The following is a 12,708-nucleotide window of genomic DNA, read 5'->3' as shown; positions in this document are numbered from 1 at the left end:
CTTTCTCTTAGTCCTTAGAAAAGTGTCATCTGTTCTGTAACATGTCCACAAGAAATCTCCAGAAGGGAATTCTCTTCTCCAGTTCAAACAAGGTGCTATTTGGACAAGCTGGAATTCAAGAGGACAAAGAGGGGAGACTGGGAGGCTGATATCTCATTATATGCCCCTTCATATTTTCTGAATTTGGCATCAGGTTTAAATATACTCAGTAAAAATAACAATATAAAATATACTTGAGAAGCATAACATGTGTACATGACCCACTCTCATTTCTCTCATAATTTGTAACTAAATGTTTTAAAATATTTTATTACATAATTATACTATTATTTAAAATAGGATGTCTGTATAAAAGTGATAAAACATTCATAAAACTGAATAGTATACAGGACCCAAAAGGTCGTTTTATAGAAACAAATTTATTGATACAGAAAAATTCATGGTATATCAAATAAAAAAAAGCAGATCACAAAATAAAATGTAGAGTATTAAATCATTTTTATTAAAAATATACAAATCTAAGAATGCAAAGAAAAAATAGAAATTTCTTAGTGGGATTCTGGACAATTTTTAATATTTTTCTTTATTGTATATTCTTAAACTCTAGTATTTCTGTAACAAATGGTATTTTACTACAACAAAAAGACAAATGCCAATTCCATCCTCCATCCAATCCTTATAAATCACTGTTTATTGTGAAAAGGCTAACATGTAGCCACAGGTTTCCCAGCTAGCCTACCATCTTTTAAAGTTGGTGGTGGTGGTGGTGTTTGCTAGTCCTGGGGCTTGAATTTAGGGGCTGGGCACTGTCATTGAGCTTCTTTTGCTCAAGGCTAGCACTCTTACCACTTCAGTCACAGCGCCACTTTTTCTGTTTTTGTAGTACTGAGGAATTGAACCCAGGGCTTTATGCAAGTACTCTACCACTAAGCCACATTCCCAACCCTAGCCTATAATGTTTTTATTTAATTTTTTTTTGTCAATTGAGGCTTGAACTCTGGGCCTGGGTGCTGTCCCTCAGCTCTTCAGCTCAAGGCTAGTGCTCTACCACTTGAGCTACAGTGCCACTTCCGGTTTTCTGGTAGTTTATTGGAGATAAAGGTCTCGTGGTCTTTCCTGCCCAGGCTGGCTTTGAACTGCAATCCTCAGATCTCAGTCTTCTAGGCTCCCGGCTAGCCTACCATCTCTTACCTACAATTTGTCATGAACTCAGCTTTTGATCTTGATTTATTATTAGTCTTCAAGATCCTACATATCCAGAGTGACTTAAGTCACTATTCTCTTTCCTGTCACCTATATCTCCAAAGGGAACATTCTTTCCTTTGTCCCATTGCTCAAATCCTCAGGATCCTTTTGGATCCATGTTAACTAATACCTTCTTCATCAAATTTTTTCTCATCTACCCTCCTGGAATCACAATATCTGTTCTCTGCATTCCATTATGTTTTCTGTTTAATGATGTTTGTTACTTGACCCTTAGGTAATAACTATTTGTATAATAACTTTATCTCTCCTATTAGGCTCTTCTTTAATTTATAAAGCATTTTCTTATCTATCATAAGCATATAAAGCATTTATCCATATAAATGCACTTTTATAGTAGTTCTATGGATCCATTTTACATATGACACAAGCTTCCAAAGACTCTGTGACTTAGATCCTTAGATAAATTTCCCTTCAAACATAGTAGTTGAATTGTAAGAAGTATAGAAATTTGGTTAAGATTATGGCCTTTTGAGGCCAAACATGGTGGTATGTCAGTGCCTGTACACTTTAGCGATATGGGAGGCAGAGATCAAGAGTACTACAGTTAGAAATCAGCTTGGGCAAATAGTGAGAAACCCCAGACCGTCTTAAGCAATAAACTAGGCATGATGGTATGCACCTGTAATCCTAGCTATGTAAGAGACATACGTAGGAGCAGCATTGTGGTCTGACAATGGACCTAGACAATAAGCCTGATATGAAAAATACCAGCCTATGTGAAAAATAACTAAAGCAAAAAAGGACTGGGAATTTGGTTCAAGTGGTAGAATGTCTGGCTAACAAGTGGAAGGCACTGAGTTGAAACCCCAGTATCACCACCACAATAAATTAGTCCTTAGAGTCAGATTCAAACTGGTTCAAGTCATAAGTGTGATAAGCCAGTAATGATTATATGTCAACTATGACAATATGCATAGAGTGAGGATTCACAATTATACTGCTGTTAGTCCACTCTTTTTTGTTTGTTTGTTTTGTGTTTTGGTGGTGGGGCTTGAACTCTGGGCCTGGGCGCTGTCCCTGAGCATTTCAACTCAAGGCAAGTGTTCTACCACTTGAGCCACAGCACCACTTCCTGTCAGTCCACTCTTTATAGAATACTTGCTTCTTTTTACCAACAAGTGATTGCAAGGCCAAGGTAAGTAACAATAAGCAAACACTCATTTATTTATATGGTAAGTCTTTTTAAACACACGTACAAATACTTCTTGATGGGTAAACAGTATTTTTGAAAATAATCATTTATCCAATAGATGTTGTTTCTTAAGCTTCTATCAGCCACAGTGCTAGATGCTGGGTGTATTAGCACCTGAGAACATCTTAAAGGAGAAAGGATTTATTTTGGCTTGCATTTCAGAATTCAGTCCCTGGGTACTTGATACCATGACCTTGGACAGAGCACTTTGGTAACAGGAGCATATTGTGGAGGAGATTCTTAACTTGATGCAGAGTATAGGATAGGCAGAGGTGGAGGGAAGACCACATATAATCTTCAAAGACACAACTCCAGTAACTCACTTTTTCAAGCTAGACTCCACCTCCTAAAATTTATACTATCTCCTTAAACAGTACTATAAGCAATGAAATTTGATACAAAGCAAAATACCCCTGAGATCTTTCCATGTGATATGCAGAAACAAATATGTTTCCTGTAGTTAAGTCAATACAAAGTACACAAATAGACATCAGTATTTTAAGTTAGCTGTATATGGACAATTGTATCTTTTTATATTGTATCTTTTTTCTGTAGTTGCTGGTATTGTTATGCTCAGGAGTTATGATTATTAAAATGGTCAATACAGAAAAGACATTTTATAATTGACATGTGAAAATTACCTATGCTAATGAACATATTTCTTAATTCCCTTTTCCTCATGTTTTACTACATAGTGACTTCTAAATGTAATGTTCTATTTATTCCATTTTGTCATTGAGCAAAAAGAATGATTTTGTGGTGTAAGAAGTAGTACAGAACACACTACTAGATTCAAGTATTAGTTATGTCACTTAAGTATAATGTGTGAGAAATCAGAGTCGACGAAACAGTATAAAAGTATAAACAGATAAACATTTTTCTTTTTAAGGTAAGCATTAAGTAAAATAATGCAAATTGCCTAGTGTACAGTAGATACTGTGGTATATATTAAGGGTTGGCTTATTCATTTTAATGGGGAAATTACAAATTAAGAGCAATGTTTTAAGAAAAACTGCTGTCTCAAAACTAGTTACTATATGGAAATAACATATAATCTTTCTAAAATAAATTTCAATCTTTTCAACTGAAGAAATAATGGAAAAGAATACCATGTGATTTGATAACATCAGAATATTTCAATGGAGAAATTATATTAAAAAAAGATGTCCTAAATATGTTTTCTTTGCTCTTAAAAGGCACTTGGCTAAGCTTTAACATATCACCTCTTTATTATGGTAGATTAATCCTTAGAACTGCTTGTATAAAGGGCTGTTTCACAAAAAAATCAATCAGCTGCTTTTCATAAGAGAAAAAGTTGATACTGAAATATAAGGTGATGAATGAAAACTACTTACCTGGAGAAACAGCTTTACCCAAGCAAGGATAGGTTGCCAAATTCACTACATTATGTTTCAAATCTCTGAATAAATAATTACTTTTCCTCACATCATTCATCAGAAGCAATTTCCTTTTATAACTATTCTGGCTATGTCAGATCTCCGCCCAAATTCTCCTAAATCCTTCATTATTAGAAAAGCCTGAAGCAAAGCGAGAAAATTCCTTTGTGAAAGTATACCTGATTCCGATCACTGGTTTTTCAGAAGATAAAACATGCGCCTGAAGCCTATGTTTGAAATTATAAGCCTGCTACTTATCGACCTCATTAGTTCATAAAAGCCAGGTGAAGGGGTGACCATTCTCTCCACTCAAAACTGCGGGGAAAGGTGAAATTACAGTAATTCCAGTTCGGGAACGACCTCAGATACTCCACTTGCCCAGTGTTTTTCAAAGGTGTAGTCTTCAACCGAAGGCCTGACTCCTAGGCATGGAAGTCCAAAACTATTTCAACTACTCCAGAAAAAAAAAAAAAAAAAAAAAAGCGGGTAGGGAGTCAGGGAGAGGGAGAGGGAGGAGGAGAGAGGGAGAGGGGTAGCGAAAGGAGGAGAGGGAGAGGGGGGGGAGTGGGGGAAGTAATTTTAAGAACGGAGGGTGATCAAATCCTGTCACTATAGTAAAAGATAGTAAGGACGACACGTGTACATTGGTAGAGAGAAGAATGAACTAGGCTCAACTGTTTAGTCTGGAGAGCCAAGCGCGGATTGCCAGCTGAGGCTGCTGGTTGCAGAGGAGAAGACGGCGGACCGGCATCCCGGGGCCCTCGCCAGCCCCAGGGAGGGAAGAGCGCCTCGGGGACGGAGGGGGACTTCTAGTTCAGTCCTTTCCCGCTCGCCCGGTCTCGGTCAAGATGCCGCAATTAGTCCGAACTACACTAAGTCCAGGAGACAACCCACCAAAAGAAAAAGGGAGGAAAAAAGTCACTTACCAGGATCTCACTTGCGACGGGGACGCAGCGGAAAGCCCTCCACGCCGGCCAGAGCCAAGCTCCGACCCCAGCTCTGACCACCTTGGCGACGGCTGCGAGAGCGTCACTGACAACCACCCGGAAATGATCCGATCACTTCCGGAGCTGCCCAGAGCGCGCGGCGGGAAATTATTTCCCGGAGCCCGCTTTAGTGAGGAAGCTAGCGCTGCCGCGGCAGTCGTCACCCCTAGTCGCCGCCTCCACCGCCGCCGCCCGAGGGGAAGCAGCCCGGACAGGTGCCGCCGGGAAGGTAAAGGGCCTCAGCTTGAAAGACATAGTCTACCCTATTCTGGGGGTGTTTCTCACCCCGCTAATCCCCTCCAACCCCTCCGGACGTTCCTTCGAAGTTTGCACCGCCCCCAGCTGGGGGCGGCGGGCCCGGACTCGGGCACCGTCCACCGCAGGTGTCCGTTCCCTCCGTCACGGCTGCAGCTTTGCAGCCCGGGGCGATCGGTGCCCCGGCGTCCTCGCCCGCCCTCCCCGGGTCCTCGCTCCGCCCCCCCCCCCCCCCCCCCCCCGGCGCGGTCCTGCGGCCGCGTCCTGGCCCGCTGTCCCTAAGGCTCCAGGCCGCCCGCGTCTCTTGTTTCCATAGAACCCACTAGGACGCCTCACCCAGCTGCCCCGACCCTTGGCTGCTTTCCGTAATTTAGGGTCAGTGAAGGTGGCAGGGATCTCCCAGGCCTCGGTTCCTGTGGCGAGGAAAAATGGTATCGTGCTCTCTCCTCTCCTTCCCTCCCCCGGTCAATTAAAAATAAAACAATGGTAACACTAAATAGCCAGAGCGTCCCTCCGCGGATGCTGTAGGCCTTTAAACCCGAACATAAATACAGGTTTTCCATAAAGGGAAGGTCTGTGGCCCTTGGAATTGTATCTCAGCTACCTGAAGGCGGGAGACAAGACCGAGCGCTTACCTGAAGATTTTTTCCACTTCCAAAATCCCCGATTAAATGTTGGAGAAAAATGATTACATATCGGTCTATGACCTCGGAGGTAGATGGAGCTTGATTTACTAAGGCTTAAAAAAAAAAATGTACTCTGCTTAAAAAAAAAAGTTCCGTTGGGAATGAACATTTATACTGGATTGACGTGTGTGTGTGTGTGTGTGTGTGTGTGTGTGTGTGTGTGTGTGTAATGGGCACTGCATCTTGTGGACTTTTAATTTGTTACCCTTTAGTGCCTCAGTTGCTAGACATTCGGGCAAGGTGTGTTGTAGAGGAAGTTTGTCTAACCGTTATTACAGGTATTCAGCATGTTACCTAATAGTTTGGAGTGGGTTTGTGGAAGAGCCAACACGTGATTATTTCTAAGTTAACTCGGGGCATTCTTGTTTTTCATCTGCTTATTCATAATGAAGGTTAAGAACTCTTAAGATTTCATTTTAGGCATCCACACTTTCCACTGATGCTCCGACACACTGGTTTGTAAGAAACGGATAGTATGGCTTTACGTAGGCAATATTTTCATTATTATATGTCGCTTGAGGATATTATTTTACATGTCTTTTCTCTGCTTAAAAAAAAAATTTTTAAATAAGAAAATTCTATGCAAGTGCTATCTTATAAAACTTGAAGAAATGGACTGACCCTCTTTTTCTCTGTATTGTTCCAATTTTAGTATATGTGCCACCAAAGCAAGCACCAGATTCTCTTTTTCAAAAATATAAAGGGAGCATAATCTGTTACCCTTATAATTGATTCTACATTGATAGAAAACACGTCAAATGTTTCATACCTCATTAAAAACGTATTTATTGAAAGTAAAACATCTCAAACTTTTAAATCATTCAGGTTTTACTTTCTAGCAAAATTACACTGATATTAAAAATACTTTATTTTGTTATTTTTGCTAAGAAAGCATGGATTACACTAACGGTTAATTGATCCCAAGCCTGGTGAGAGGAAAATAATCAAAACTGTTTTCACCTAAGAAACAGAGTGAAACTCTACATGAGTTGTAAAAATGCATTGAAATTTTAAACATTGGTGTCATTTTCTTAAAATAATTTGCTTAAATCTTCTCAGTCTTTCTTACCTGTCTTGTTACCCCATAGATTTTTTCATATGCAATGTACTTTTTCTGAAACAATCGGAAATAAATTGCTTTGTAAAAGTATAATACATTTAAGAGTATTAGACTAAATTCTGAAATTTATCTAATTGGTTTGGTTAAGTAGGCATGTTATTTTTTAGAAACAGACACCTTTCGATCTTGGTTTTAGTAGATAGGGTCAGCTAGCACTAGTTTAAGACTATCTGCCCTCCTTTTCTGCTTGGGATGGAAACTAGTGCCTTACTCCTGCTAAGCACACACTCTATCATTGATCTATACCACTAGCCCTCTGGCTAGTTTTTTAAATCCATCCTATTTATCAGTGCTCTCTTTTGTATGAAGGATAACAGCACAGATGTTGTGAAGAAGGAAATGAACTATTGTTTGTAGAACACAGTAGGTTCTGAATGAAAATTAAATCCTGCTTCTTCAACTTTAGACTTGTGTTCCTCATAGGAGGTAATTCAAAGTTTTTAAGACAACAAAGCAGGTTTGTAACCAGTATCTATTATCCATCCATTTTCCCACCTGGAACCTCATCCTTCATGTCTAACTTGCTTCTTCCTTAAGGACCTTTATCCCTAAACTTATATCTCCAGTTCAATCTGTGCCATATACTGGATGGATAAGATATCCCCACATGTTCTCTTAGCCTCTTATTTCTTCCTCACCACAAAATGTAGATACCAGTTCTGTATTTTTTTCACTTATACTGCTAAAGTTACAGTCAGAGGGACTAATGACTACTCCTTTCTCAATGCCATTGGAGGACACAAATACCTTTCAAGTCTTCATCACTGGAGATCTCTGTCAAATAAATACTTCTATCGTATCTTTGAAGGATGGGACAGGAAAACTCCACATGAAGGTACAGTATTAAGAGCCAAATAATATTTCACTCAACACAGTTTGAGCACTGTGATGTGAGTGTACCTTTTGCAATATTGATTAAGCTGAGATCCAACATTTAACCCATTCCAGTTTTAGTACATTTGTTTAATTTTCAGGTGTTTTCAATAAGAAATCATGCCATGCTTTCAAACTCTTGCATTTAAAGCAACTATAGAATTGTATTTAAGCCTTGGTATATGCTAAGAATTTCAGCTGATTTTCCCTCTTTCCCTAGAAATAAGTTTAAAATTAAAACAATAATTGAAACCAAGAGAACACAAGTATTCATCATGTGGCTTTAAAACCAAAATTTTCAAAGGACCTCTTCTTAATTTGTCACATCATTTTTAGATGACTGTAAATTCTTGACCCCACATATGGTGTGTGTGTATAGATATACATATATATATATATATATACATATATATATATATACACACACATATATATATATGTGCATATCTGAGGGAAGCTAGGAGGAGAACACAGAATCAGAAGGAAACAAGTGACAAAATACAACAGAGGGGCCCAGCTGCACTGGACATTGATGAACATAAACTAAGCAACTCAAGGGCAGTAATGGGAGGGAGGGAATGAAAAAGGAGAGAGGAAGAGGGAACAGCTTACCCTAAGCAAAAGGAAAGAAATGTACTTATTACCTGATTTGGAAGAAATAGTGTATTGTCAAAGTTTGTAGAGTTCATAACCTTTATAGTCCATGATAATGACAATTCACCTTATAAAGGTTAAAATGTGTTTGTGACTTTACTTAAGTATCATCCCACAATACCATGAATTTATGTAATCAGTTAATAAAGCAATTTTAGTTTACATAACACATAACTAAATTTTGTTATACATTACATAAATTCACATACATATAAAACCTGAAAGTCATCCCTCCTTTACATGCTCATAGTAGAAGGTTATATGGGGCCAGGCGCCAGTGGCTCACGCCTGTAATCCTAGCTATTGAGGAGGCTAAGATCTGAGGATCACGGTTCAAAGCCAGCCCCGGCAAGGAAAGTTCATGAGACTCTTATCTCCAATAAACCACTAGAAAACCGGAAGTGGCACTGTGGCTCAAGCAATAGAGTGCTAGTCTTGAGCTGAATTGCTGAGGGATAGCACCCAAGCCCAGAGTTCCAGCTCCCCGCCCCATGGTGAAGAACTTAGAGATTTTAATGCTTATTTTTATAGTATTTAGATTTTCCAAAATAATAGTGCACTGGTTGAAATATTAAAAATGATCATTAAAAAAATTGAGGAAGGGGGCTGGGAAGGTGGCTCAGTGGTACAGCGCTTGCCTTGCATGCCTGAGGCCCTGGGTTCGATTCCTCAGCACCACATATGCAAAAAGAAAAAAGCCGGAAGTGGCGCTATGGCTCAGGTGTTAGAGCACTAGCTTGAGCTGAAGAGGTGAGGGACAGCGCCCAGACCCAGAGTTCAGGCCCCACAATGTGCAAAAATAAATTAAATAAATAAAGGACTTTCTTTAAAAAAAAAAAAAAATTGAGGAAGGAGTTAAAAAATAGTTCTTAAGTACATATAGCAGGCTTATTGCAGAAGAAATTCTTAATGGCAAACAAGAAATATTCATCATTACTTCCTTACAAAGATCTCATTAAGCATCACTGTCTCTTTTTTTTCTTTTCTGCTGTTCTTTTCCTTTTAACTCAGCTTTTATACCGTTTCATCCTGTTTTCTAGGTCTAACTATTGTAGTCTTCCTTCCCCCAAGGATCTCACTATATATCCTATCAAATTCTAACTAAGGATCCTTCTAACTCTCTATCAGACTTTTATATTTGTGTTTTTTGGGGGTGTTTTTCAGCCTATGTATTCTTTTTTTTAAATTTCATTTTATTGTAAAGATGCTGTACAGAGGGGTTACATTTACATAAATGAGGTAATGAGTACATTTTAAACTGCATTCTTGCCTCTCTTGTTCTATCATATTTTAGTTATGTCATTCTTCAAAATTGATCAAAATATTCAAATAATAATATATACTAAAATATATTCACAACAAATGTTATTGGTTTACTTGTACTTCTGACTGACACCAACTGCAAAAGAATTTTAGGCATTGGGGAGAGGCCCAAGTGGGAGATATTTTGGGAAAGCCACACCACAGAAACAGTTGCTATCTATGCATATAAAGGCCAGCCCTGGTTGCAACTGTTATCTCCTTAGTTGTGTGTTATATGGTTTAAGGTGAGTAAAGTGAGTAAAAATGCTTAAATTGATATGAAATTTAAAAAATTACTACAAAAGCATATTAACTAGTAATATACTATAAGTTTAGCTGTCAAAAATAGATGCTTTCTTTCCTTCTCTTCCTGTGTGTGTATGTATGTGTATATATGTGTATCTTTTAACAGCCTAAGTTCTAAAAAGCCTTGATACAATTACATGATGACATATTACTTTTCTTTCTTGTATTAGTAAATTTCTAAAAGTTAACTGTTGGAACATCATATTACTGGATATATTACATGTATAAAACTTGACCCTATTGGTTTAAGAATTTGGAGGTTATTAATATGCATTAAGAAACATTTTATAGTGTTGTGTTTGAGTTCGTTGGCATTACCAGGGTCTTGAGTATAGCTTATAGCCCATTTTGTTTGATAAATTTATGAGTAAGTGTCCTGTATTATGATTAGTCGTTAAAGCACATTCATATTTTCATAATGTTTGAATTAAGACATCCTACTTTTCATTTGTTTACTTCCTATTCCTCTTCTACATGATTAGTTTCAGTTTCATAGTTAGTCGTTTTCAAAGAAAAGAAATTGGCTTCAAAAGATTTTTGTTATGTATGTTAGACACAGTTGGACCTATTTTCACCTCACTGTGGGATCTTGCTTTAAAGAAATGGCTGCTAACTATACAGAGATTATTTCCATCCTAACCTATTCTATTACAAAGACAATGTGGTTTGAGGCGAAAACTTTGCTTTATGTACTGACTCTAGTAAATCCAAATAATTCAGTGATTTATCATAAATATGTCATTTGGTTAGTGATAATTGTTTGATAGACATTAAAATTGTTAAATAGCTATTAACATGATAGTAAGAACAATGAGATAGATTTCTTCCTTGTGTTTCTATATAACATTTAGTTTCAGAAGTCATAACAAAACAATTTTTTAAATAAAATTTGTTGATAATAGTGTCAACAAAATTTTATTGCTGTTTAAATAATTTGACTAATAGTATTTTGAATGTATTAATATTTTAGAATTGCAGGATAAGATTTTGGTTTTAAATAACTAATCCAACTTCTATTCTTTGACAGCATTTCCTGAAGTCGAAAAAGAATACATCATGTTCCTCTGATCAAACTAACTTTTGAGAACTCTAAAAACAATGATGGATTAAATATATAATTAATACTTAATATATGTTGAATTTTAAGAATTCTTGGAAGAACTTAGAAGTATCATTTTCTTTTTGGTTCATGGAGCCTGAACTGTGGGGCCTGGGCACTGTCCCTCAGCTCTTCAGCTCAAGGCTAGTGTTCTACCACTTGAGCCACAGCGCTAGTTCTGGCTTTTTCTGTTTATGTGGTACTAAGGAATCGAACCAAGGGCCTCATGCATGCAAGGCAAGCACTCTACCACTGAGCCACCTTCCCAGCCCAGAAGTATCATTTTCTAAAGGACATTGGATAAATCTCTTGAATTAACAAAAACATTTTCTTTATAAAATTTTGCTGCATAATGCATGCTGCTTTAATGTTTATATGTGTTCCGAATCAGACTGACTCAATTTCTTGCAGCAGATCCTATTCTTTTCAAAGTTTGTATGTATTCCCAGTCCATCTTGATATGTGTTTTCACTTAACTGTATCATTTAGCTCATCTAAATGGGTTCAAAAAAACAAAAAGTATATTAGTTAAACGTTCCTTAGGCAAGAAGCTACTTTACTGATGATAATATTTTACATGTATCATTAATTCATAAGCTATCCTATCTTACTGTATGTATGTATTTCATAACTTCTTGAAGAAGCATTTGTGTCATTGAAGAGATTTATTTTTAAAGATACTTTCTAAGTTTTAGAATTTTAGAAGTTTCATATATTGCAATTTTTGGGCTCTTTGGAGCCAACTTGTAAATACTTGAAATTGAATAATTGAGATCAAAATAACAGCTTTTATTATGAAAAAAAGTCTGCATTTTAATAAGATTTCCAGGTGAACTGAAAATTTCAGCTTTTGTACCGAGTAAAAGGTTTGAAGGAAATGGCTTTGATGTGAAACTCCAGTGTGCTGCTTAACACATGACCTCTGAATTGATCTGCCCACACACAGTGAGTGCAAGACTACTACTGGCAACTCCTTAGATGTGTCAGAAAGCATTAATATAAACCTTCTTTGCAAATTTGCAGATATGCTGAGCAAAGCATATTCATGTAGCTCTCAAGGAGTTTCTCCTCTGAAAGGGACAACATGAAGGGTTAGAGAATCAATTCTTTACCATAAACTGAAGTTCTTCTTAGATATTTCAAATAAAGAAAAGAAAGTTCACTCCTAACTTTTAGTAATGCCTTCAATGGTTTATAATGAAAATTTCTTTAAAGTCTTATTCTATATAGAATCTCAGTCTTTAAGTACACACGCACAAATATATTAACAGACATTCAAATAGTTTTCCCAAAGTATCTTAGAGGGTTTGGTTCTACAACCTCATCAGGCACCAAAATCTGTAGTGTCTGAATGGTAATATTTATATGCAAGCTACGTACATCCTCTAGATAAAGTTCTTAAAACAATAATACAGTATAAATGTTATACAGATAATGCTATTCTGTATTGTTTAGGGAATTGTGATGAAAGGAAATATCTTTATATGGTTTACAAATTCATTTTTATTTAAAGGTCATGTGTACAGTTTCATAAGTAATGGGTGCAAGTCTTTATGGACAGTTTTACCCCTT

General features: G+C 37.2%; 2 protein-coding genes across 5 annotated transcripts in view; one reads left to right on the top strand and one right to left on the bottom strand.

Annotated features, from left to right (window-relative positions):
* Positions 1–4,866, bottom strand: part of Kiaa0825 (KIAA0825 ortholog) — a 402,774-nt gene extending 397,908 nt beyond the window's left edge. The window contains exon 1 of the mRNA XM_042691026.1: positions 4,782–4,866. The gene's annotated coding sequence lies outside the window, so the exon portion shown is untranslated. The remainder of the gene's footprint in view (positions 1–4,781) is intronic.
* A 106-nt stretch (positions 4,867–4,972) lies between these two features.
* The window catches only part of Slf1 (SMC5-SMC6 complex localization factor 1), a 62,876-nt gene continuing 55,140 nt past the window's right edge, over positions 4,973–12,708 (top strand). For 2 of the 4 annotated variants that reach the window (XM_042690970.1, XM_042690967.1), the window contains exon 1: positions 12,062–12,081. The gene's annotated coding sequence lies outside the window, so the exon portion shown is untranslated. Of the gene's footprint in view, positions 5,072–12,061; positions 12,082–12,708 lie in introns of those variants that run through there. The other 2 variants (XM_042690968.1, XM_042690969.1) reach the window with 2 other exon arrangements.

The sequence above is a fragment of the Dipodomys spectabilis genome, unplaced genomic scaffold (assembly GCF_019054845.1).
Source record: "Dipodomys spectabilis isolate Male_0828 unplaced genomic scaffold, ASM1905484v1 ptg000140l, whole genome shotgun sequence".
In the NCBI taxonomy this organism is placed as follows: Eukaryota; Metazoa; Chordata; class Mammalia; order Rodentia; family Heteromyidae; genus Dipodomys; species Dipodomys spectabilis.
The sequence above is the reverse complement of the archived record's forward strand: the minus strand, read 5'-3'. Positions and strand labels throughout refer to the sequence as shown.